The following is a 24,477-nucleotide window of genomic DNA, read 5'->3' on the forward strand; positions in this document are numbered from 1 at the left end:
GCTTTGATGCGTATTGTGGCTAGACGTTCATTCACCGGAGTCAATGATAGTACTCGGCGATGGAGTCTCTCTTCGACCACGAGTCCCACACCAAACTTGCGCTCCTTTATATGGCCACTGTAGTAAATGCCACAAGGACCTACTTGTTCCGTCCATCGCATTTCTTGGACAGCGGTGATGTTAGCCTTTATTTTCGCGAGGACATCAACCAGCTGGGCAGCGGCACTTTCTCAATTAAAGGACCGGACATTCCAGGCGCATGCTCTCAACTCATAGTCCTTAATTCGTTTGCCATGGTCGTCATCAAAAGGGGGGTCACTCATCCGAGGCTTGTTGTTCCCTTTCATTGCCTGTGTTTTTTTTCGTGGCGGGTCCCAAATCCAGCGCATAACCCTATGTAGGAGATGTTTCGCCTTCTCAATTTAGCTCGCCTTCAAACGGATGTTCTTAGGCTACCCAGAGGATACTTGGTCAAAGACCGGAAGTCTTGAGCTGCTTGAGTCATATGTAAAAGAATCGTTTCTGGCCACTCCCAAGTGAATGCCGATCAGAAAACTTTCCTCACTTGCGTGAATTTCTACACATGACTCCATCCTCCAGAACATTACGTTTACTGAACAGAGAAGAACTACCTATATGGGTAGCAAATTTAACTATTTACACAGACCAACGGTCCCATCTTGGGGTAGAATCGACCCAATTTTGTTTTTCGGGATTTGCTGTTGCAATTAAACCCATGGTTTTTAGTTTATAAACGCGGGTTTTCGCCGAGATTGGAAACTTGCTGCAATGAAGTGTAAGTGGTGTCCTTTGTGACAATATAAGCTTTTGAATTTGCTTTTGCATTCTTTATGATTATGCGCATGTGACAAACATTAGTATTTAATCATTTTAATCTGACAAAATTGTTTCTTTCGCTACTTTTTTTTTAATAATTTAATTAAGCCAACAAAGAGGCTCCACTTATAACGGGTGATTTTTTTGAGGTTAGGATTTTCATGCATTAGTATTTGACAGATCACGTGGGATTTCAGACATGGTGTCAAAGAGAAAGATGCTCAGTATGCTTTGACATTTCATCATGAATAGACTTACTAACGAGCAACGCTTGCAAATCATTGAATTTTATTACCAAAATCAGTGTTCGGTTCGAAATGTGTTTCGCGCGCGTGTTTTGTTCAGCGATGAGGCTCATTTCTGGTTGAATGGCTACGTAAATAAGCAAAATTGCCGCATTTGGGGTGAAGAGCAACCAGAAGCCGTTCAAGAACTGCCCATGCATCCCGAAAAATGCACTGTTTGGTGTGGTTTGTACGCTGGTGGAATCATTGGACCGTATTTTTTCAAAGATGCTGTTGGACGCAACGTTACGGTGAATGGCGATCGCTATCGTTCGATGCTAACAAACTTTTTGTTGCCAAAAATGGAAGAACTGAACTTGGTTGACATGTGGTTTCAACAAGATGGCGCTACATGCCACACAGCTCGCGATTCTATGGCCATTTTGAGGGAAAACTTCGGACAACAATTCATCTCAAGAAATGGACCCGTAAGTTGGCCACCAAGATCATGCGATTTAACGCCTTTAGACTATTTTTTGTGGGGCTACGTCAAGTCTAAAGTCTACAGAAATAAGCCAGCAACTATTCCAGCTTTGGAAGACAACATTTCCGAAGAAATTCGGGCTATTCCGGCCGAAATGCTCGAAAAAGTTGCCCAAAATTGGACTTTCCGAATGGACCACCTAAGACGCAGCCGCGGTCAACATTTAAATGAAATTATCTTCAAAAAGTAAATGTCATGAACCAATCTAACGTTTCAAATAAAGAACCGATGAGATTTTGCAAATTTTATGCGTTTTTTTTTTTAAAAAAGTTATCAAGCTCTTAAAAAATCACCCTTTACGAATAAAAATACCACACCACACCATACCTCAAATCACGAACACATATCAACACCCATTTAAACCATGGTGGAACAGTGAATTAGAATACCTTGGATTAATAAAACCAAAAAGCAGGTATAAGTATAAAGAAACACGTTACCTTCTAGATCTTTTGACACATAAATACGACATTGCTATTTTCAAACGACAAATTAAAAAGGCAAAAAAAAAACATCCGCAAGAATTTACTGAACATATCAACTCCAAACCTCAACGGGTTTGGCAAGATATAAGACGCATGTTTGGCGGAAAAACCCTGGTACAGTTACTTGAACATCCAATCTGAAATAACAAAAGACCTGAAAAATAAATATCTCAAAGCCACATACTCTTACATAACGATAGTTTTAGCAGTTCAGCGCCAAATTTAGAATCAAATATTTCCTCAGACGAGTTTGATGACGTAATCCAACTGCAAAGGTAAAACTCCTGCTTTATACAGGATTACCCATTATCCAACAAGACGTAGAAAATAGAGTTGTAAATCTTTACAATAAAATATTTTCAGACAGTACATATCCTCAAAGTTGGAAAATAACTGAAATCTTTTCAATACCGAAACCTGGGAAATCTTCGTCAGAATTTACGAGCTATAGACCTAATTCGCTGCTTTTTTTTAAAGGAAGGTTAAGGAAAAAATAATCTCTAAGCGATTGATGTGGTATGCACAGAAGAATAGACTGATCACACAGAATCAAGTCGCTTTCCGAAAAAACCATGGTAAAATAGACGCTCCCTTACACTTCAAGTACCATTGTTCCGAAGCTATTTGCAACAAGGGGCGGATTTTTTGCATGAATTTAGACTTCGAAAAGCTTACGATCGTATCGTACTAAAAAAACTCTAAGCGCCGTATCACATGACAGTACGACGCCCTGAGGCTCCATTTCCAACCTACAGTATTAAAGGCATCATTGCTGAATATCACACATATACGTAACACTGAAGATTAATACATTGTGGCTGATACCATTATTGTTATTTCTTTAATAAATAAAGAAACATGCTGGACGTTGCGGTACCAGAAATTTGATTCCGCACACAAAATTTAATGCACTTTATGTACTTCAGAAAGACAAGCGTATACTAAACAGACACAAATGTCACAAACAGTCATCCAACCTAATGAAAAATATTTCGAGAATGGGTCTCCTACAGTAGTATACTCCAAACATTATATTGTAATATGCTGTTCTTACAGCATATTGAAATTAAATACCACTGCTGGGTAAATACATAAGTACTTACATACATACATATGTACATACATACGTAATATCTTTTTTTTCTTTGCTGGGGTAGAAACCGCTTACACGGTAGTGTAAGTGGAGGTCTTACTCTTCCTCTGCTTCCTCCGTTTGTTATTGCGTCGAACACTTTCAGATCTGGAGTGTTTTCGTCCATTCGGACGACATTACCTAGCCAGCGTAGCCACCTTCTTACAATTACTTTAATTATGTCAATGTTATCGCACAAAGTACTTCAATGTTGTTATCGTCTATGCTTCTGCACTATATAGCAGAACGGGAATAATGAGTGACTTATAGAGTTTTGTTTTTGTTCGTCGAGAGAGGATTTTACTTTTCAATTGCCTACTTAGTCCGAAGTAGCACCTGTTGCTAAGAGATATTCTGCGTTAGATTTCGAGGTTGATATTGTTGTTGGTGTTGATACTAGATCCATGATAGACGAAATTATCTACAACTTCGAAGTTATGACTGTCAACAGTGACGGGGTAGAGGACTGAGTGCATATAATTTACAATGGATATAAGAAATCTGGGTGGTACGGGGATTAGGGGGTCCCAAACCCAGCACACAACCCTTAGTAGGGATGTTTCGCCTTCTCACTTTGCTTCTCCTTCAAAAGGATACTCTTTGGCTACCCGGAGAATATTTGGTGTACAACCGGGAGTCGTGCGCTGCTTGAGCCGTATGTAAAAGAATCGTTTCTGGCCACTCCCAAACGAAAGGCGATCAGAGAACTTTCCTCTACACGTAAATCAATCCCTTTTATTATTACAATTGTATTGCATTCTCACTTTCCGTATGTATGTATATACATATAGCATATACCACAAAATGAATATTTCATATTGTTAATTTAAGTCATGTCGGGAGGTTGATGTGTAGAAATGTCAACATATAAACTCATCGCAGTGTTTGCTGATTATCTCTAGCTAACATATTTGTTCTGTTATGTTTTGATAAAAGTGTTTTATTCCTAAATTAACAAAAACAATAATAAACATCCTTAATTTCCATTTATTTTTTTTTCAAAAAACCTTTTGTTGCGGAAATGCAACATGGCATTAGTAATGCTTTTTGAATAATTTTTAACTTAAGAAATATGGATATTATTGAAACAATTATATCGCTTATTATAACACAAGCCCACTTTTAGGAAAAATCACATATCTCAGGACCTGGTCTACTGATTTCAATCAAAATGGGTACGTAACATTCTAAATACTAACATTCTAATATCATATCCACTCTGCCCATATAACACAATTATAAATTCTATCTGACTCTTTTCTTTCCAGTGCACAAATCAAGAAGCAATTAATATACTTGTAACGATATAAAATCTTGCACCAATAATGCCTTTACCGTATGTCACTTTGTTACCATAAATTGTCCAAATTCAATAAAAGTATTAGGAGCACAGTACCCATAGTTGACTTTTTATGGCGTGTGAGATATATAGCTGAAATTCAAGGGTAATATTTTCTTGGCAATGGTTTGGCTATGTGTAAAAAAAATAGGTTTACATTTTAAGGTATTTCCCTGGCTTTGATTTTGATTAATTGCAAGAGCATAATATGTTCCGGTTTACTCGAACTTGGCCCTTTCTTAGTTGTTTTTGCCATACTAAGCAATGGTTCAGACGACGATGCGAAGGGTACCACCACAGTCGTTAATGCCAAATCTCGAATACATTTGCGAGATAGCAGTAATACTCTTGTTGCCAAATTAAGTGAAATTGTTGGCACTAACAATTTTCATATAGTGCCTTTGAAAAAAGGCAATATAGACGAAACAAAAATTCAGTCGTACACTGAAAAAAGTTTCATGAAAGTAGTTAAATTTTTGTCTAATAAAAATAAAAATTATTATTCGTATCAACTGAAGAGCTCTAAGGGCCTAGTTGTCGTAATCCAGGGTAGAGTACGCCGTAGACTCTAGTGAAGTCAAAGAAGCATTGGAAGAATGCGGTTTTGGAATTAAAACAGTTGTAAATATATTTAATAGAAACAAAGTACCTCAGCCAATGTTTAAGATTGAATTGTTGCCAACTCAAATCAACTTAAAAAAATGAAACACATCCAATATATGCAAGTACTATATGTTACAAATCATCCGGATGGAAAAGCGCATGGTGGTCCGGCAGTGTTGATTAGAAATCGCTAAACCACTATGCTCTAGAACAGTGTTTCCCAAAGTGGGCGATAGCGCCCCCTTGTGGGCACTGCAGATGTTAAGGGGGGCGGTAAGAGACCCAGAAAGAAAATGGAGGCGTTGTGTAGAGGCCTGGGGGTTATTTGTAATTTTATTTAGCTAGGAGGCCTCTTAGACAACGACTACATGAGCTCTCGACTCTCAACAACAACTTGTGAACATAAACTAACATGAATTAAAAAATTGCTCAAACTCGGTTCTATATTTCTCTTCGCGTAGTTCATATATCTGTCCTATTTTATTGAATATAGAAAAAATGAAAACCATGTCAATCGGTCGCTCCGTTTCATAACGGGGCATCTCGACAGGATAGAATTTATAGAGTACTAACTTGCAAACGTATTGCTATTGCCATTGCCACATCTGTATGTGGGCATTTGCTATCATAATATAATCATTTGCGCAAAGGTGTAGGGTAGGTAGGTTCGAGCTGATGTAGATGCTTTGAGCTCTTGAAAATTTTATTTTATCACTTGCGAAATGACGTCGGGTAGGTAGCTGATGTAGCCCACGTTTTGAGCTTTTGAACTCCTTAAATCTTTTATGTGAAAAATAAAAAAAGGATCCTTTCTTACAAATGTATTTCTGGGGAAAATAAAAAAAGGATAAAGATTCTTTTTTTACAAATGTATTTCTAGGAAATATAAAAATTCATATTTTTGGACTACTATATAATAATTGTGCTTAAGCATTCCTATATAAACAATGTAATATTTATTTTATATTCATTTGTGGTTTTGCGCGCAATAGATGAGCATTACTTACGCCTCCTTTACACTACTCGCGAATTTAACGTATTTCTCAAAGCAAAACAATGTCGGAAGTAAAAAAGACGAGACGGCAATACTGTGCGGAATACATTAAATTCGGATTCATTGAAAATCCCACAAACCCATCCTCGCCTTTGTGTCTTCTATGTCTAAAAACATTTTCGAATGAAGCAATGAAGCCTTCAAGACTGCAAGATCATTTGAATAAAATGCATTCAGGTAAGAGAGACAAGAATGTAGCATATTTTGAAGAAGCATAATACTCAGCAAAACTATTTTCGGCGGCTGCTAAGCAAGATGACGACGGACTTCGAGCTTCGTACAATATCTCTTTGTTAATTGCTCAAAAAGGCAAACCACATAACATCGGAGCAGAGTTAATATTGCCAGCAATAAATGAAGTATTAACTACCGTGCTTCATAAACCGGCCGCAGATACATTATTATCCGAAACATTCCTTTGAGTAATAATTCTGTGCAAAGACGAATTGATGAAATGGCTGAAAACATTGAAGAATCATTGTGCTATCACCTGAGGGTAAGCCAATTCTCAATTCAGCTTGAGTCCACTTTACCAACTAATGAAGCATTGTTGTTGTCTTACGTGAGGTTTATTAAAGATGAGAAAATATGTGAAGAACTATTATTTGCTAGAAATTTAGAGACCGATACAAAAGACGAAACCATATTCAATATATTGGAAAAGTTTTGCGATGAGAAAGAGATTACTTTGAAAAATATTATTTCAATTGCTACGGATGGAGCTCCGGCTATGATAGGGTGCCATAAAGGCTTAATAGCGCACTTAAAAAATAAAATTCCAGACGTCCTTGGTGTACATTGCGTTATTCATAGACAACATTTAGTTGCTAGAAACTTAAGTGAAAAACTATTTTAATCACTGCAATATGTCATCAAAGCAGTCAATAAAATCCGCAACAGCTCTTTGAATGATAGATTATTTCATCAGCTTTGTGTTACTAATGACGAGGATTTCAATCGTTTGTTGTTTCATACTGAAGATCGTTGGCTATCAAGAGGCAATTGTCTGACTCGATTCTACAACCTGTTTGATTCTGTTATAGAGTTTTTGGAAACTAAAGATACAGAATTTCAAGACAAGCTCATAACAGCAAAGAATGATATAGCTTACATGACAGACCTGTATAAATTGTTCAAAGGCATGAATCTCCAACTGCAAGGCGATAAACTAAATTTAATTAAAACAAAAAACGTCGTTGTTGCTTTCGCAGCCAAACTGCTTCTACACAAAAAAAATCTGGGCAGACGTGGGTTTCACAATTTTCCGAATTTATCAGTATCATGCAGTAACGACGAATTGTTTGCCTACTGCCAACATTTGGAAAACCTCCACATTGACTTGACCGAACGATACCAGGACATTTTGAACTTGGAAATACCAGACTGGGTGTTGGATCCGTTTTCAAATGTCAATACAGCAATGTCAGCTGGAAGAAGAACTTATGGAGTTGACAACAAACGAGGAAATAAAAATCAAGTTCAAAAATGGTTACCAAGAATTTTGGCTACAAAAACCGATCTCGCAATTGTACCCTGGATTGTGGTCAATTGTTCAACGATTCTTGATAGCATTCCCATCGTCATATTTGTGTGAACGTTGATTTAGTGCTGTGACAACACTGCTTACTAAAAATAGAAATCGTTTGCTTGTTACCGAACGTGGCGACTTGCGACTGTTCTTGAGTAAATTGGAATCTGATATTAACAAACTTACTAAACAGCATCAGATCCATCCTTCACATTAGTTTTTATGAATGGATCGATTATTTTTGTTTTATTTTTAATAAAAGATTCTCTGTTTTAATACTATAAACTTGTGTTTGAATAATCATTCTTATTATCAGGTAGAGCCCGTAAGAGTTAACTTGAGACCTAAGCGCCGTTGTATGTTACCTACTGCGCTCAGGTTTCAACTTGCTGGTTATTGTAAAAGTTTCGTTTAGAATTCTCCGTTAATATACATATATAGGTAATAATAATTAATTTGAAGTTATAGTGGTTTTAAATAGGTGAAAAAATGGGGGCGCTAAACAAATATTTATTCTCAAAGTGGGCGGTAGACAAAATAAGTTTGAGAACCACTGCTCTAGAATCTCATGCTACACCACAGTTACAAGCTACAACAATATCACTAAAAAATTGGGGTTGTGACTTAAGCCTTACGGCAATATACTGCCCACCTCGTTTTAATTACAGAAATCGAATTTAAAGACTTTTTTGGAACACTAGGTCAAAGATTTCTAGCAGGTGGAGATTACATACAACGCAAAACACACGTACTGGGGTTCACGTCTTATTAATCCGAAAGGACGACAGCTGTATCAAACTGTTATAAATAGGCACAACAACCTTGAAGTAATATCTCCTGGTAAGCTGACATATTGGCCTAGTGATCGTGAGAAAATACCAGATTTAATTGATTTTGCTGTAATCAAAAAAATAGATATATCGCACATAACAGTTGATACATGTACTGATCTATCTTCTGATAACTCTCTTGTACTAATAAAGTTATGTGAACACCCCATATTCGTTAATCCAGAAGTGAGTCTAACTTCTTATAAAACGAATTGGCTAAAATATAAAAAATTCGTCAGTAGCCACATTAATATGGAGTCCAATTAATACAGAAAGAGATATTGACGAAAGCATAAGAGAAGTCAATGATATAATAACCAGCGCAGCTGTCTTAGCAACACCAAACAAAAACTATAATCCGCTTGGTTTCAGAAAAATCTCTAATAAAGAAATAAAAATGCTTGTAAATGAAAAAGCGTGCAAGACGTGAATGGCAGATAAATCGCTCCCCTTCCACTCAGCTTCAATTGAAAGGTGCTGTACGTAAATTTAAAAAAACGCTCAAACGTGAGGAAGAATTAAACACCGAAATGTATATAAAAAGCTGTGTCCAAATTCCAACAAACAAAATTCCTTTTGGAAAGTCCAAAAGTCCATGAAGCTACCAACTGACTCCAACATGCCAATACGAGACTTGGGTGGAAATTGGGCACGAAGTGACGAGGAAAATGCTAATTGTTTTGCAAATTACCTAAAAAAGGTATCCAATTTGCCAAAGAACAACTTGAAGCTGTCAATCTTACCCATCACAGCTAAAGAGTCGCTCGAGTCACCTTCTGAAATTAGTGGCATCATCAAAGAACTTAATCCAAAAAAGACGCCGGGACATGACAATATTTCCCCAAAAATGCTAATTGAGTTACCAATTATTGCTGTAGAGGTGCTCTCTTTGCTCTTCAATGCAATTCTTAGTTTCGGATACTAACCAATTTCATGGAAAAAGTCGCAGATTATCTTGATAGATAAACCTGGGGAAGACTTAACACAGCCTTCTTCATACAGACCAATCAGTCTTCTACCTTGTCTTTCTAAAGTATTTGAAAAAGTATTACTATCAAACATGTCTCCTTTCCTCCACGAAAATAATACAATACCAATGCATCAATTTGGATTTCGTGAGAAACATGGCACGATAGAGCAAGTAAATAGAATTACTAACGAAATAAGGAAAGCATTTGAGCACAGGAAATACTGTTCAGCAATATTTCTAGATGTAGCTGAGGCGTTTGATAAGGTGTGGTACGAAGGTCTTTTATACAAGATTAAAAAAATTCCACCTTTAGAATTGTACAAAACATTGGAGTCTTATTTGGAAACTAGAAAATTTATGGTAAAAGTGGGAGATTTCATATCTGATGAACGACAGATAAGGGCTGGTGTACCCCAGGGCAGTGTTTTAGGCCCAACACCATACATCATATATACAGCAGATCTTCCAACAGCTAATAATGTATTAACTTCAACTTTTGCGGATGACACAGCTATAGTGAGCCGTAACAAATGCCACATTTTAGCATCACGAATATTAGCGAAGCATTTAAGTTCTGTCGAAGAGTGACTTGCGAACTGGCGTATAAACGTGAATGAACAGAAGTGTAGGCATATTACATTTTCACTAAGACCAAAGATGTGCCCGGCAGTAAAAATAAACAATATTTTAGTACCTCAAGCGAACTAAGTAACATATCTTGTTATTCAAGTAGATAGAAGGCTCACGTGGAGAAAACACATCTCTAGTAAAATAACGTGTATGAAGATTAGAGCTGCAAATTTATATTGGCTTTTAAATAAAAACTCCAAACTTAGCCTAGAAAACAAAGTGCTTTTATATAATGCGGTCATAAAGCCGATTTAGATGTATGGCATTCAACTGTGGGGTACGACCTGTGCAACTTCTTCTTCTTTACTGGCGTAGACACCGCTTACGCGATTATAGCCGAGTCAACAACAGCGCGCCAGTCGTTTCTTCTTTTCGCTACGTGGCGCCAATTGGATATTCCAAGCGAGGCCAGGTCCTTCTCCACTTGGTCCTTCCAACGGAGTGGAGGTCTTCCTCTTCCTCTGCTACCCGCGGCGGGTACTGCGTCGAATACTTTCAGAGCTGGAGTGTTTTCATCCATTCGGACAACATGACCTAGCACCATGTCAATGTCGTCGTATATCTCGTACAACTTATCGTTCCATCGAATGCGATATTCGCCGTGGCAAACGCGCAAAGGAATATAAATCTTTCGCAGAACTTTTCTCTCGAAAACTTACAACGTCGACTCATCGGCTGTTGTCATCATCCAAACCTCTGCACCATATAGCAGGACGGGAATTATGAGCGACTTATAGAGTTTGGCTTTTATTCGTCGAGAGAGGACTTTACTTTTCAATTGCCTACTCAGTCCGAAGTAGCACCTGTTGGCAAGAGTAATCCTGCGATGGATTTCCAGGCTGACATTGTTGGTGGTGTTATTGCTGGTTCCTAAATAGACTAAATTATCTACAACTTCAAAGTTATGACTGTCAACAGTGACGTGAGAGCCAAGTCGCGAGTGCGACGACTGTTTGTTTGATGACAGGAGACATTTCGTCTCGTTCACTGCCATATTGTGGGGTCTCCTTTTTTATGGATTTGGCATAGCACACTTCCAATCGTTGGGCATGCTTTCGTCCAACCATATTTTACAAAGAAGCTGATGTGAATAACTCGGCCGGCAATCCGTCGGCCCCTGCCGCTTTGTTGTTCTTCAGGCGGGCAATTGCTATTCGAACTTCTTCATGGTCGGGTAAAGGGTAATGGAACGTCTGCTCCATCGTCATCGATTGGGGAATCCGGTTCGCCTTCTCCTGGCGTTGTGCGTTCACTGCCATTCAGCAGGCTGGAGAAGTGTTCCCTCCATAAGTTAAGCTCTGGGCATCGGTGACTAGATCACCTTTGTTTTTGGAGCATTTACCCTTGTGGGCCAGCTTACCAAGGTCTTCGTACTCACGCGTTTCGGCCTCTTTCTTTTTCTATCTACAAATATGTCTCACTTCCCTCTTCAACTCTCAGTATCTATCCCATCCCGCACGTGTTGTGGTCGATCGTAACGTTGCGAGGTTTTCTCTCCGCTGCGGCACGGCACTCCTCGTCGTACCAGCTGTTCTTTTGCACTTTCCGGAAACCAGTGGTTTCGGTTGCAGCTGTACGTAAGGAGTTTGAAATGCCGTTCCTCAGTTCCCCTTTACCGAGTTGCTGACGAGTGCTCTCAGAGAGCAGGAGTGCAAGCCGAGTGCAAAATCTTTCGGCTGTCTGTTGTGATTGCAGCTTCTCGACGTCGAACCTTCCTTGTGTTTGTTGGCGTGCGTTTTTTGCTGCACAGAGGCGGGTACGAATCTTAGCTGCAACAAGATAGTGGTCCGAGTCGATGTTAGGACCTCGGAGCGCACGCACATCTAAAACACTGGAGACGTGTCTTCCGTCTATCACAACAAGATCGATCTGTTTCGTGGTTTTTCGATCCGGAGACAGCCAAGTAGCTTGATGTATTATCTTATGCTATAATCTAGTACTACAGATAACCATATTTCGGGCCCCGGTGAAGTCGATCAGCCTCAACTCATTTGTGGATGTTTCCTCGTGGAGGCTGAATTTACCGACCGTAGTGCCAAAGATACCTTCTTTGCCCACCCTGGCGTTGAAGTCGCCAAGCACGATTTTGATATCGTGGCGGGCGCATCTCTCATAAGTGCGCTCCAAGCACTCATAAAAGACATCTTTGGTCACATCGTCCTTCTCTTCCGTCGGGGCGTGGGCGTAAATCAGCGATATGTTGAAGAACCTCGCTTTGATGCGGATTGTGGCTAGACGTTCATTCTCCGGAGTGAATGATAGTACTTGCGCTCCTTTATATGGCCACTGTAGTAAATGCCACAAGGACCTACTCGTCTCAGTCCTTGTCCCGTCCATCACATTTCTTGGATGGCGGTGATGTCAGCCTTTATTTTCACGAGGACATCAACCAGCTGGGTAGCGGGACCTGCCCAAATAAGGGGCCGGACATTCCAGGTGCATGCCCTCAAATCATAGTCCTTATTTAGTTTGCCATGGTCGTCATCAAAAGGGGGGTCTCTCATCCGAGGCTGTTGGTGTTTTTTCATTGGGGGTGTGTTTTACGTGGCAGGTCCCAAACTCAGCGCACAACCCTATGCAGGGGATGTTTTGCCTTCTCACTTTAGCTCGCCTTCAAACGGATGTTCTTAGGCTACCCAGAGGATACTTGGTCAAAGACCGGAAGTCGTGAGCTGCTTGAGTCATATGTAAAATAATCGTTTCTGGCCACTCCCAAGTGAATGGCGATCAGAGAACTTTCCTCACTTGCGTGAACTTCTACACGTGACTCCATCCACCTGTGCAACTAATATTGATATATTACAAAGGTTTCAATTAAAAATGCTTAGAACAATCACGTGTTCACCATGGTACATGCGTAACGAAAATATCCATAAAGACCTTAGTATCCCTATGGTAAAGAAAGAAGTAGAAGACAGCAGAATTAAATATATATCTAAACTCCAAGATCACCCAAACCCTTTGGCTAATGCTTTGGTACATTCCTGCGATCAAACACGACTTAAAAGAAGAGATATGCCTGCATATTAAAGAGCGACCTATCACCAAAACAGCTCAATCACTTGCTTGAGCCTGTCTAGCTTTTAATTAGATTTAAGATTTTATAACTTATTGTTGAGCTTTAAGAAAAAGCAGATCTAATAAGTAAAATAATTTTGAAAAAAAAAATATTCAGCACTAGATTCTAGAGTGAACCGCCTACTTTAATGTTTTTTAACACTTTGCTAATAATCTTAAAACTCTTGATTTATGCTTCCCTCTCAAAGCCTTGGCCGCTATACACTTGTGGCGACGTTTTGTCCAATATTCGCGTAGGGATTTACGTTTAATCTTTAATTGACTAAAAACGGGTTTCCCAGCTCGGTCGTTTGTGTTTGCTGAATGACCAGAAGTCACCAGGCGAATACGGTGTTTGTTGCACGATATTGGTTAAAATTTTGGAGAAAACGCTACGTTATCGTGGTGCAAAAACCAAGAGCTGACAGTCCTTGCTTCCGGACTCCGTTTACGAATACGCATTACACTCAAATAGTATTCCTTGTTGACAGTATGGCTGGTCGAAAAGAACTCTGAATACACCACGCCTCGGTAATTGAAAAAACTGTCAAAAAAAACGAAAAACATTGTTTCACAGACGTTAACGCGGCGCTGTTTTTAAAAAAATATGTTTTTGGAACCAATCATGCTTTTCATTTTTTTAGACCCAAAATGATCTTTCAGAATGGTTTTCACTGATCTTTCCGATATTCCAACGATGCCAGTAAGATCTCTGACTGTTAATCGCCGATTCTTAAGCACCAATCTCTTAATTTTGCTGACGTGTGATCAATCAGTTCAGGGCTCTTCGTTAACGCGTTTCGACTATTTTAATAATTTGTACCAGTCAGCAACACTTACAGGCGGCAAATAATTATCACCGAAGGCCTTTCCACACCTTATGAACGTTTCGGCACCAAAAATTTTGTTTCGCATACAAAATTTAATGGAATTTCTTTATTGAATAATATCATTCATCTTAAAAATCGCTGAATGCACTTTATGTGAGATTATTTCTTTATAACTTATGTATTTTATGTGAAGTACAATCGAAACAATTAAGTTGTGAATATAATCATTCAAATGGCCTCCACGGATTCTTTTGCTGGAACCAATTTGATGAACACAATTTTTGAGTACTTTTATTTCTTAATCAAGTCGTATGTCATAAAAAGCACGTTCAATATTGTTTTCTTAAGCTTGAAGAGAGCCTGGTTCATTTCTAAAGACCAATGGCTTCAACTTATTATAGGCCATTCAATGTCATAATTTCTCGAAATAATCGAATCTCCAAACTTTTCTCGTAATAATTCGGTTGTTACACGTGCTGTGTGGCACGTATCCCCGTCTTGTTGGAATCAGATGCTGTCAAGATCAACTACATATACGATATATATATATGTAAATGTAATATACTCGTATAAATGTAAATAAATATACTCATACACTGACCGACATAATCGTCAAAATATTTGTTAGAAAAACGAAAATCATTATATATACATAATAATGAATAATCGAAAAAGTCTTTTCGTATTTTGTCAGTATATGTCGTATGTCTCAAGTGCTACCAATCTCATTATGTTATACACAGGACAGCTTCTAAGCTTCATTTAAATTAAAATCGGAAAATTTAAAAAAAGCTAAAGCTGATCAAATAAGTGAAAATAATGAAGAAATTCGATATATTTGGTAATGTTTGTATAGAAAAAGGAAGAATGCAGCCACCAATGAAATTTGTGAAGTTTACGGAGGCGATGCTATATCATTTCGTGTAGCACAACCCGTTCTGGAAATTTCAAAATTTCGATTTACACTCATGTCTCTAGCGGAAAAATGGCAAAAATTGGTCGACCAAAACGGTACATAGTTGTTTATTTATTTATTAGTATAAATATAAAAATAATTAGATGAAGTTTGATTAGAAAAATGAAAATACTTTTTCGACTGCCCAATATATAGGGGGGTAGTATCGATCCAATTTTATCTATTTTTACCTTTACTGCATACTGTTAATATGCCACTTACTAATGAAATGTTTCCTTTTCATTGGGGGTGTTTTTTACGTGGCGGGTCCCAAACCCAGCGCACAACCCTATACAGGGGATGTTTCGCCTTCTCACTTTAGCTCGCCTTCAAACGGATGTTCTTAGGCTACCCAGAGGATACTCGGTCAAAGACCGGAAGTCGTGAGCTGCTTGAATTATATGTAAAAGAATCGTTTCTGGCCACTCCCAAGTGAATGGCGATCAGAGAACTTTCCTCACTTGCGTGAACTTCTACACATGACTCCATCCTCCAAGACGAAATATCTCCTGTCATCAAACAAACAGTCGTCGCACTCGCGACTTGGCTCTCACGTCACTGTTGACAGTCATAATTTTGAAGTTGTAGATAATTTCGTCTATCTTGAACATTGACATAGTTCAGCTATTTAAAAGACAGCGGCTACGCTGGCTAGGTCATGTTGTCCGGATGGATGAAAACACTCCAGCTCTGAAAGTATTCGACGCAGTACCCGCCGCGGGAAACAGAGGAAAAGGAAGACCTCCACTCCGGTGGAAGGACCAAGTGGAGAAGGACCTGGCCTCGCTTGGAGTATCCAATTGGCGCCACGTAGCGAAGAGAAGAAACGACTAGCGCGCTGTTGTTGACTCGGCTATAATCGAGTAAGCGGTGTCTACGCCAGTAAAGAAGAAGAAGAATGAAATGTTTCCTGAGGCTCATTAAGGTAGCGTCACCAACCGTATGGAGTAAATTCACACATAATATTGTTATATGGAGGCTAGGTCAAGTTTTCACCAAATTTTACGTATATTAATTTTAGGCATAAAGATACATCGTTAACACTAAAACTCCCTCTACTAATTTACGGTCGTCTACGAACTCATTCTTTTGTTACCAAGGAATGCGTAAATCAAGTTTCATGAAAATATCCCAATTTTGACTCAAGTTACAGCTTGCTCGGACAAACGGGCAAAAGGATAGACAGGCAGTCAGCCGCATTATTGTTCATGTATAGGGTGATTTTTTAAGAGCTTGATAACTTTTTTTTAAAAAAAAACGCATAAAATTTGCAAAATCTCATCGGTTCTTTATTTGAAACGTTAGATTGGTTCATGACACTTACTTTTTGAAGATAATTTCATTTAAATGTTGACCGCGGCTGCGTCTTAGGTGGTCCATTCGGAAAGTCCAATTTTTGGCAACTTTTTCGAGCATTTCGGCCGGAATAGCCCGAATTTCTTCGGAAATGTTGTCTTCCAAAGCTGGAATAGTTGCTGGCTTATTTCTGTAGACTTTAGACTTGACGTAGCCCCACAAAAAATAGTCTAAAGGCGTTAAATCGCATGATCTTGGTGGCCAACTTACGGGTCCATTTCTTGAGATGAATTGTTGTCCGAAGTTTTCCCTCAAAATGGCCATAGAATCGCGAGCTGTGTGGCATGTAGCGCCATCTTGTTGAAACCACATGTCAACCAAGTTCAGTTCTTCCATTTTTGGCAACAAAAAGTTTGTTAGCATCGAACGATAGCGATCGCCATTCACCGTAACGTTGCGTCCAACAGCATCTTTGAAAAAATACGGTCCAATGATTCCACCAGCGTACAAACCACACCAAACAGTGCATTTTTCGGGATGCATGGGCAGTTCTTGAACGGCTTCTGGTTGCTCTTCACCCCAAATGCGGCAATTTTGCTTATTTACGTAGCCATTCAACCAGAAATGAGCCTCATCGCTGAACAAAATTTGTCGATAAACACATTTCGAACCGAACACTGATTTTGGTAATAAAATTCAATGATTTGCAAGCGTTGCTCGTTAGTAAGTCTATTCATGATGAAATGTCAAAGCATACTGAGCATCTTTCTCTTTGACACCATGTCTGAAATCCCACGTGATCTGTCAAATACTAATGCATGAAAATCCTAACCTCAAAAAAATCACCCGTTATATATAACCCTATGTAAGTGACATATCCTAATGTTGCTTGGAGATTTTTTCCAGCAAAAGCATCGAATGCAACATTGCCATCGTGCTTCAATTCAGCACTTTTGGCCATTGGAAGCGGTTCCGCATATTAAGCGGCACCATTTGTTAAATCGCGTTTGTCACGATTCACTCAGATTTCGTCATCCTACTCGTAAGGTTCTAGTTGATCGTGTTACAAAATATTATTTATTAAAAACTGTTATTTGTTACAAAAATTCTATTCAATAAAAAACTTTTATTGTTATAAAAATATTACTGGCGCTGTTGGTAGGATCTTTTGCGCAGTCAGCCCGACTCATTGTTCAGTATATTTTAGACGAATAGGTTCTTTTTTATTTAGGATCTTTTTATTGAATAATATTGACTCTATATAAATACATACACCTACCCAGTTTTTCGAGAATTTCATCCATGCTTGGAAGAGGATAGCTATCATCGATAGTAATACTATTGAGCTTGCGAAAATCGACAACAATCCTCCACTTCTTTTTACCTGAAGCATCTGACTTCTTTGGTACCACCCAAATTGGCGCTGAATATGGGGAATCACTATGAGAAATGATTTGATTTTCAAGCATTTCTTTTATTTGTTTGTTTACTTCTGATTTATGAATTTCAGGATATCTTTACGACTTTACATATATAGAATCTTCATGAACCGTTTTAATTCTAAGTTTTATTTTATGAGTAAAGGTGAGTTTGTGAGTTTCTTTATCTATATCTTATATATAAAAATGAAACCGTTTTCGTTGTCACGGCATCACGCGTGAACGGCTGAACCGATTTGGCTGGAGAACGGCGGAACCAATCTTCACGAAATCAGAAGTTGTTTGCTGTGAATCTGGAAAGGGTTGGATATAAAAAACCATATATTTTTCATAAGGAAAAGTCGAAAAATTGGAAATTTCCAAAAAGTGCCTTTTCATAGAATTCTTTTTTGTTTTGTTTTTCAATATTTTGATTTGTAAATTATTTGAATCGTTTAATTTCGGTCGCTTGCTTTTTTATTCCGGCTATTTAAAAGAAAAATTATTACGTTACGAAGCAACGAAGATATCGCGCTAATATGGGTCGGCGTTCTTTTTGCCATCAACGTATGACAGCCCAAGACACATGAACTACATGAGACTCCCAGGATGCGATGTGTGGAATTATGGATCGCTGTCAATCAGCAAGCGATCATCACGATAATACAGCAAGAGTTTTCAAACAACAGCTACGATGTTTGATGGACTTTATCTCGAAGCAACGTATGCATATAGAAGTATGGTGCAGTCAGATGCTGGATGCTCTGTTGAGTTGCATAAAAGAGGTTTGCCGCACGCACACATTCTTCTTTGCATGGGGGATGGTGATTACACCAGATCAAATTATTCTACGAAGTGATGAAAACCAATATGGTGCATGGACCTTGCGGACACCACAATCCCACTTGCAATAAATGCACGAAACACTATCCACGCGCTTTTCCTTCGGAAACGCAAACTGGAAATGATGGATATCCACTCTACCGTCATAGCTCATTAGACGACAATGGCAGGACATTTACCATTCAACTTAGCGTAGTGTCGATATTCACACTAGTCGACAACATATGGATCGTACCATATTCGCCACTATTGTCTAATTCACATTCAAAACTCATGCCAATGTTTGATATTGTAGTTTGGTGAAATCGACTTTTCCGACTGTTGTGCGTTTCGCAGTTAATTTGGAGAATGGCTAAGGAGTGTTTTTCAACCCAGAGAATACAGTATTGCCAGCGGAAACACTTCCAACAACAAAATTTACATTGACGAGTTTTTTCTCAACTTTCGCCAGTGATCCGTTTGCGAGAACATTGCTCTATTCGGAAATACCTTGATATTATACCTGGAATGCATCGTCGAAGAAATAGTTGCGCAGAAAGCAAGGCCAACCAATAGATTGATATTTAGGTGTGTTCTCAACTAATTCCTTAGGACGAATTTACATAATCCACCCGAAAAACTAAGATTGCTAATACCTTCGGTTGCTGTTAATAAATGTACGTCGTTCAGTTTGATTTGAGTCATTGCGCACACTCTTGGCGATGGTCATTTCGACATATCAGCCTTCAAATCCGCGTCAATTATGGAACACGAACAAAAGTATATTGCCGAAGACATTTTACATCGTATTCGTTAAGAATTGGAAATATGCAAATTTCGGTTCCAGTGGTTTGATATCAATTCCACCTCCCTTTTGTCAATTCACTTCAACGAAATATGAACTCATCACGAATGTTTATGCCAAATTGGCCAAATTATCGTAACTATGATTGCATGGGTGCGCGCCAATTATACGTGGTGTTTTCCCGAGTTGGAAAACTATCTTCTCTGTACATTTACGCACCGGAACAGAAACCAAAAAATGTTGTTAATCAAGCTGCGTTACATTGAAAATAAAAGAAATGGTAAATTTAATTTTCTTTTCATTTTAAAACACATATGTAATTTCACGCAGGAAAACGGGTGCGGGGTCAGCTAGTTACTAAAATAATTCAAGAATTTAATTCACTTGGTACGAAAAAAGTATAGCGTACAAACAAATATTTCATATTATGTCAAACTTATTCGAAGTGTTAATAACTTATATGGTTACCGTTAGCCAAAATAACGCTGTTTATGCGCCTCGGCATGGATTCAATTAGAGAGCAAAGGGTGGAAATGGGTATTTTTTTCAATTCGGCTTCAATGCACTTCCTTAGATCTCTAACAGTATCAAATTGTCGACCACCGGAATAAACTTGCTGCGAAATTATTTCCCAGAGATTTTCCATGGGGTGTAAGTCTATATATCTGTCCCTAAAGAAACGCTTTGTTGCAGCTGCATTATGTATCGGGGCGTTATCTTGCTGAAAAATTCAGGGTTCCTCACAAAATCGTTCGAAAAAATCTATTAAGACGTTGTCTAACAGTTCAATATAACTTATAGAATTTATTTTATACGTTACAAAACAAATTGGGGTTACACCATTGTATCCGAAAGCCCCCATACCATAAGAGATTACCCCTTGAAATTTCTCGAATGCCTTGTTTATAGTGGTCGTCGAATATCTCTTCAATATTTGTCATTGCCGTCGGGGCCACCTAATTTAAATTTTTTTTCATCACTAAAAACCACTTTTTTCCACTTGTCGTCCCACAATTAATGCTTTTGGGTATATTGCATCCTTGCAGTTTGGTGCCGAGGTAGCAACTTAGGCTTAGGCGCTCGTTGGCATACTAGATGTTACTATTCTCTTTTAAAATCTACTGAACTCGACGGGTGGACACTTCAAGATTTAGTTGAAGCCTAATTTTTGCTGGAGAAATTTTTTTACTGACTGCCAAATGCTTTATTTGCCGTTTTAACCGTTCATCAACCTTTGGAGGACGTCCATTTCTTTTCGTTGTACTATAAATTTCGGGATTTTTTAAAACGGAACATATTGTTTTCTTGTTGCGATGGAATATTTCAGCTAAATATATCCCTTATTGCAGCTCCACACTTCCGCATCGTTTGAATTTTAGAGCGCTCAACAAGCGAGGCATTTCTAAATTAGTTATTAAATTAAGCTCGTTAGGATGGATAAATATTTTTTTAATCATTTATTTAAAACAAACTCACTTTAAAAATCCTTAAAAATACAGAGTAAATGTAACGTCTTGTCGATACGGATTACTTTTCCTTTTTGTACGCTATAATTATTTCGCTCTGAATGTACAAGTGCGCAAATTACTGAAATTTTTGTACACTATACTTATTTCGGTGACTGTATTGAGTTGTTATAAAAGTGGATAGCTTTTAGAACGAGCTCTTCTGCATCGTCAAGATTACCAGAATTTTTGAGAATTTGAATATGTTCAAGAAGCGTGCAATGCAGACGCTCTATGTCTGAGTTACCAGTGTGAGAATTGGGGGTAGTAAAATGCACCTCAATACTATTCTCTTGGCAATGTAATTTTATTAATATGTTGCTAAATTCATTGTCCATTACTAGTTTATTAGGTTTACCTAAAAATGCAAATCTTTCTTCTAGTTTAACCTTAACTGTTATCATATTTTTATCATTCAATTTATGGGCGGTTCCCAATTTTGAAGTTGCAGTTGAAGTTTTGTGTTAGAAAATAGGTTTTTTGAATTTGAAAAATATCGACATGCACAATTTCGTTTGGCTTTTCTGGCGTATACGTAAACAGGAACCGTTTTCTAATCGGCTTTCTATCGTATTTATTTTTGATACAAACCCTGCAACTGTTGTAGTATCTATTTATATATTTTAATAATTTTGGGTTGAAATATAAATCTTTCAACTCTTCGAAATTTTCCTGAATGCCTCTATGATTGCCATTTATATGAGTTTCGTTAATAAGGTTCAGTAGCGATTCTTCAGATTCAACATCGCTTACTAATTTTGTGCATTTTATAAATTTCAGATGAATATTATTAGAGAAATGTTCTATTAGCTTTGTTTGAATTTGGTTATATTTATTGTCCGGGAGTTCGGAGTATATTCCTACTGTGCCTTTTGTTAATTCTTCTCTGAATATATCATTTAGGTAATGAGTGTTACCAATATCATTTTCGCAAATGTAAATTATTTTGTATTTTCTAAAAAGTTTTTCAGTTGCTTTTTCTTTATGTTTTAGTATACATACGTATTTGAGTTTTATACTTGTTAACAATTTTATCGGTTGTATAGAAATGTTTGTTTGCATCTTCTGAAGAGCTGTGGATACTATTTAATGAATTTTGATACAGTTGAATTCGACTTAAATAGTCAGCCACTTTATTCTCTTGCCCTTTAAGGTATTCTATATCGAATTGAAACTAGTCTAGCATTATTTTCCCCCTAATTATTTTCGAATTTGGGTCTTTTAATGAATATAATTATAACGGACGATGATCAGTTCGCACCGTAAATTTTCTGCCATAAAGATATGAACGAAAATATTTTATTGCCCAAACAATAGCTAGCAATTCCTTCTCTATTGTTGAATAATTTTTCTCGTGACCATTGAGTGCTCTGCTAGCGAAACAAACTGGTTTTCCTTCTTGGCTCAGAACGGCTCCAGTGTCTATGTTGCTAGCATCTGTAGTCTGAATATATGTGGATCTCAATCCCTTTACATAGTTACTATTCATGTTAAATTTATTTATCTATATATAGAGATCCACAATGTTAATGTACGAGTACTTAACGTATAATACCCACTCTGCTAAGAATGTTAATAAGATATCGTATTGTTACGAATTTACTGCTTGCTAGTTCACTTTGCTAGGTTCGTATCTCTGGATTGACAAATAAAATCAACACTGTTTAATTTAATTCAACAACTCTTTATTTCACAACTCGTCTACACTATAGCAGTTTACTCTTAGCACTGATTGATTACGTTGGCGCTGCCACGGCTTATATAGCCACGCACTTTAACTAGACAAGCAGACAGTGCGGCGCCAGATGTCTAATGTTTCGACAAGCAGACAGCCGTGGCGCCAGATGTCTACAACAAGACAAATGTTATTCCATATACCTACAGCTATTGTTCATAATCAGGGATGCATATAGTAATACAAATACAACTTAATACTACTTTTGTAACACTGCCCTCCACTAAAGCCTAATCGTCCCGATTAGGCACAAATCCTCTTGAACCAAATGGGGCGAGCCTCTCCAAATGTACTACTTTCATTTTACATCGTGCTTTTCCATTTCTTTGTATGCGGTATACCACGTCATTAAGTCGTTTCATCACCATATAGAGTCCTTCCCAGGCTGTCTGCAGTTTCGGGGACAAGCCTTTCTTTCGAAGTGGATTGTACAACAGGACCAGATCACCTTCTTCAAAACCTTTTGAATTTGCCGCTTGATCGAACCGGTCCTTCATCTTATTGCTCATCAGATGCGTATGCTGTCTTACCATTAGATGCAATTCATTCATTTCTTCCTTTAAGGCAGAACAATAATCTCCATCATTTCTTACAGCTGTAGGATTCGTTCCAAACTTAAGATCAGCAGGGAGTCGCAGATCAGATCCGAAAATAATCTTTGCTGGCGTGTAACCAGTTGTCTCGTGCTTCGCTGAACGATACGCCGGCAGGAACATCTGGATGCACTTGTCCCAATTCCGTTGATCTTTATCAACGATTTTCCGCAGATGTTCTTCGAGTGTTCGGTTGAATCTCTCCACCATTCCATCTGATTGTGGATGTAACGCTGTTGTCCGTGTCTTGTGGCTGCCCAATAATGTACAGACTTCTTCGAAAATGGACGATTCGAAATTCCTGCCTTGATCTGAGTGTAATTCGACGGGCACTCCGAACCTTGTTATCCAATTTTCTACAAACGCTTCGGCTACTGTCTTCGCTTCTTGGTTTGGTAAGGCATATACTTCTGGCCATTTACTGAAATAGTCCATGACAATCAGTAGATATTTGTTTCCGGCCGTACTGGTTGGGAACGGACCTGCAATATCCATTGCGACTCGTTCAAATGGTGATCCCACGTTGTACTGTTGTAGCCTACCGCGACTTTTGGCTTTAGGACCTTTAGCTGCCATGCACTCTACGCAATTACTTATCCATTCTGCTATGGAATCTCGACAACCGTTCCAGTAGAACCGTTGTTTAATCTTCTCTATAGTTTTTGTAATTCCAAGGTGCCCTCCACTAGGTCCATTGTGATATTCTTTCAACACTTTCGGGATCATGGACTTCGGTACTATGATCAGCAGACGAGACCGTTTGCCATCTTCACTTTCCCAGGTACGATGAAGGTATCCATTAACGAGGTTTATGCTGTTCCATTGGGCCCAATATGCTTTTGCAGTTGGACTCTCACTACTCATTTGTTCCTTTGGTGGTCGTACCCCATTTTCTTTGGCTATTATCAGCTTTGCAAGATCAGGGTCCTCCAGCTGATTGATTCTGATGCGGTGAGGAGTCCAATCATCTTCAGGTTCTATATTCAGTAATCGCACGTCGATTATACCTTCTTTTCCTTCTGATTTGGAGCAATGTTTACATTCCAGTGGACAGGGGCGACGTGATAATGCATCCGCATTTTTGTGGTGAATCCCCTTTCGATGTTCCGTTTCGAAGTCGTAATTCTGCAATCTTTCGATCCATCGTGCAATTTGGCCTTCCGGATTCTTAAACTGTAATAACCATTTTAATGCTGCATGATCAGTCCTCAGCAAGAATCGTTGTCCATACAAATACTTGTGGAAATGTTTTACACATTCCACCACAGCTAGTAGTTCTTTTCGC

The sequence above is a fragment of the Bactrocera dorsalis genome, chromosome 6 (assembly GCF_023373825.1).
Source record: "Bactrocera dorsalis isolate Fly_Bdor chromosome 6, ASM2337382v1, whole genome shotgun sequence".
Lineage (NCBI taxonomy): Eukaryota > Metazoa > Arthropoda > Insecta > Diptera > Tephritidae > Bactrocera > Bactrocera dorsalis.